This window comes from Pseudomyrmex gracilis, unplaced genomic scaffold (genome assembly GCF_002006095.1).
Source record: "Pseudomyrmex gracilis isolate BER0280 unplaced genomic scaffold, ASM200609v1 scaffold_641, whole genome shotgun sequence".
NCBI classification, from domain to species: domain Eukaryota; kingdom Metazoa; phylum Arthropoda; class Insecta; order Hymenoptera; family Formicidae; genus Pseudomyrmex; species Pseudomyrmex gracilis.
Genome location: NW_018021225.1, coordinates 1 through 3932, shown reverse-complemented (window position 1 = coordinate 3932; position 3932 = coordinate 1).

Genomic DNA, 3932 nt, shown 5'->3' with positions numbered 1-3932 from the left:
TAAGTAGTTCCAGCGTTGACCGCTCGATAGCGCCGCTTACCCGCGCTAGAAAAAATCAGTCCGGGAACTTTCCGGACAAACTGTGTATATATTATCTATTGTCCCTCTTCTTTTTCTAAATCATGCTTGATTCTCCGGTACTACGTTACCTCTTTTTACCTCTTCTCGTATTTTTTCTGCCAACACTTTTGCATACACCTTATACAGCGTTGCAGCTAACATGATCCCCCTATAGTTTTCTACTTTAACTCCCTCTCCCTTCTTTAGAACTGGCATCACTATTCCTTCACTCCACTCCTTTATCCATCCCTCTCTTCTCCATACTCTTCTGCACATCTTTCATACCCATTTTTTCATCCTTTTCTCCATATTTCTACACCTCAGCTGGAAATCCTGTCCTCCCAATAATCTTTCCACTTTCTTTTTCATCTCTTCCCACTCTTCTTTTATATCTACTCTCTCTTTTCTCTCATTTATCTCCTCCTCTAACTCCTGCTCTCTCTCTATCGTTCACTCTAGTTTGTTCCGCCTAATCCCCCCTTTTTTCCCTCCTACCCCTCCCTTTTTCCTTCCTCACATAGACCGCCAACGGATAATGATCCGAGTCTATTTTATCACTTACCTCTCACTTCTCAATTTCATGCTTGACTCCGCATTTCCGATCACATAATCTATTACTGTTTTCCCCTTTCTCCTATATATGTATATTCTCCATTTTCATCTCCTTTTATATCTCCCCGTTCTATATTGACCATCTTAATTCCTCAATTCTCTTAACTACTAGCCTTCAATCTCCATTCATTCTTTTATCCTTTGACTTTTGTTCCCTTCCTCTTTCTCTTGCCTTTTTATCTTTTCTTTCCTGTTCTGGCGGTAAAGTCACCTCCCATTATCACCTATACTATTCCACTTTTTCCTTCCATCCAATCTCTCAATTCCTCTATTCCATTTTTCACATATACACTAATTATCCTCCATCATTTTTCCTCCATTTTCATCTTTTTCATTATTATGCCTTTTTTTCTCTCATGTTTTCTATCTTAATTTTTATTTCTATCTTTTTCAGTATCTTTTTCACTCCCCATCTTCAATCACATGTTTCCTTTTGAATCCCTTTTATTATTAAATTCTTCTTCATTCTATCTTCTCTTTCTCTCCATTCCGAGTTTCTCTCTATTTGCTTTACTCTTCCTTCTAATTTATTCTCCTTCTCTACACCTTTTTCTTTTTCTTCTTTTTTCTTCATTCTCTCTTTTTCTTCTAGCTCTTTCTCTACCTCTTCCATTCTACCTTTCATTACTTAATTCTCACTCCTCTAGTTTTTCTCTTTCTTTTTCTATTCCTTCATTTCCTTGCTCACCTTTCCCACTAATTCTATATATTTCTTAATTTCTTTTCTCATTTTATTTAACTCTTCCCACATATCTTTTTCTCTTTCTTCTTCCTCACCTTTTTTTGTTTTCCATTGTATAGGTAATCTTTGCACCTTCTTACTCTTTCTAAACACCTCTTCCTCCTCTTCTCCTTCCACCTCCCTCCAATCCTCTCTTGTCATTCTTTTCTTTTTCAGCCACATCTCTAATTCCAACCCCTCGCTCGTTGTCCTCTTTCTCTCTCCCCCTTCACTCTTTCCTTTTTATTCTTTTTCTTCTCTGCTTCCTTCTCCATACTTCACTCCTTCTTTTCAAACAACCCCTTGCTCTTTTACATTTTCTGCTTTTTTTATACTTTTCTTTTTTGAACACGCCCCTTTTGTACTTTCTGCTCTCTTTACACTTTCTGCACCTTTTCTTTATCCCGTTCCTTCTAACCTCTCACAAGCCCCTTATCAAGTCCTCTCCTTTAACCTTTTTTTATCCTCCTTCTTACCTCCACTCACACTCTCATTCGCCTCTCCCAGTCTCTCACTTACTTTCCACACCCTATTACTCTACTCACGTCTACTTATTCTTCACCACACTCAACTGCCTTCTCACAACTGTCTTTCACATACGTCGCCGGAAACGAAAGTCAGGTCGATTCACTAAAATGAGTTAATTATGTGGAATATTAATTTATTTATATCGCGTAATTGGTTCGTTACAGATTTTCTCGGATGTTATGATGTGGCGTGGATGGATGTTGTGTCGCGAATTTTATAATAAATCGGAGAATTATCGCTCGGAGGCGGGAGGGAGGAAAGACGTATATATACGAGTATGCGTGTCTCGAGAGCGTGTGTAGAGCCTACGGCGGAGTACTACAAATATGAGTGTGTCGGGTGGAAGTGTGTGGCACCAATTCGTGGCATAGTTAATTAGATTAATCCAGGTCGATTTCTATAATTTCGCGGATTTCTGTGGAGCTAGGAGGAAAAATGGTATAAAAATGACGGACTGGGACAAGACGGATGTCATTTAGGTACGGGAATTTGACGGGGAAGAGTTTTCTAGATAGAGTTGTAAAGATTAAGTAAAAGAAGGGATCTATATATATATATATATATATATTACATATGGTATTCGTTAAGATCTGTTATTCGGTAGGTGGAGGCTAATTCTAGGAAGTGTTATAATATAGAGTCGAGCGGTGGGTCGGTCGTTTCTCGGGAGTGGTAGGCGTCAGGTGATTGGGCCTGTCCGGCTAAGCTTTGTTTAGAGCAAGGGCTGCTGCTCGTCGCAATTCTAGGTTGCGTCGGTGGGCCTTTTTTTCCCGCTCGCGAAGTTCTTTACCGGTTCCACTTAAACGATTTTATGCAATTATGCTATTGTATTATCTTGGCTTCGCGGCCGTTTTTGGAGATGGTGAGCCTTGTTTAATTTCGTAATTTGGAGAAGAAAATAAAGAGAAAATTCGGATGCCACCCGAGACGGCCATACACCGCGAGTAGACTTTCCGAAAAGATTCGGACGCCACCCGAGATGGCTATGCACCGCGGATAGCTTTTACGATATGAGAGCGGTGCACTTGGACACCGTTCAATTGGACACGTTGCAATTAGACTTGGTGCAAATAGACACAGAATTTTAAACACGGTTCAATTAAACACATTGCATGTGGACACAAAAAAATGCGCACCATTCATTTAGACACCGTTCAATTGCGCACCGTTATTTTGTACACAAAAAGATGCGCACCGTCCAATTAGATACCGTACTAATGCGCACCGTTCACATAAACACCGCAATAATGCGCGCCGTTCACTTAGACACCGTAATAATGCGCACCGTTTACTTAGACACCGTTCAAATGTACACTGTTCAGTTCGACACAGAAAGATGTGCACCGTTTATTTGTACACAAAGTCTTTGTATTTGAACAAATTAAAGGTATTCATAATTTGTGTGAGTATGGAAAGAATGGAAAAAAATAAAAAACAATTTAAAAATATTAGAATAGTATCGTTTTTTTGCATGTCATACTGGTAATCATATGGAAATGTACAAAATGCGTAAAAAAATAACACATATTTGAAAGGTGTAATATATCTGTCAAAGTGAGATACATAATATTTGTATATCTATGTAATTGAAAAGACTAATGGAATTACTTTTAAAGTGCTTTTTTCACAGTTGCAATTCTAAATAATTTATAAGTTAATTGTACAATGATAGTTTAATAAATAATATATGTATGAATGTTACAGAGATGGATGGAGCAACGCGAGAAGAATTAATCAACGCAGATGCCTGTCAATCAAGTGTTATCACAAAGCTGTCATCTGCACTAAATTTTTGGAGTAATAATTGGTAAGTATCAAGTTCACTTATGCACAAATAACATAAGAATACAACTAATTGATACGTAAATTACACAGCCACACAAAAAAAAAATTTCTTTGGCCTGGGGATCAGACCATGTTTATTATATGTTTTTGGGGTCGCTGAATCCGAATCCGAGGTCCATTAAACCCTATCGGGTCGGGGTTCCGCCATAACCTCAAAAAACACCAT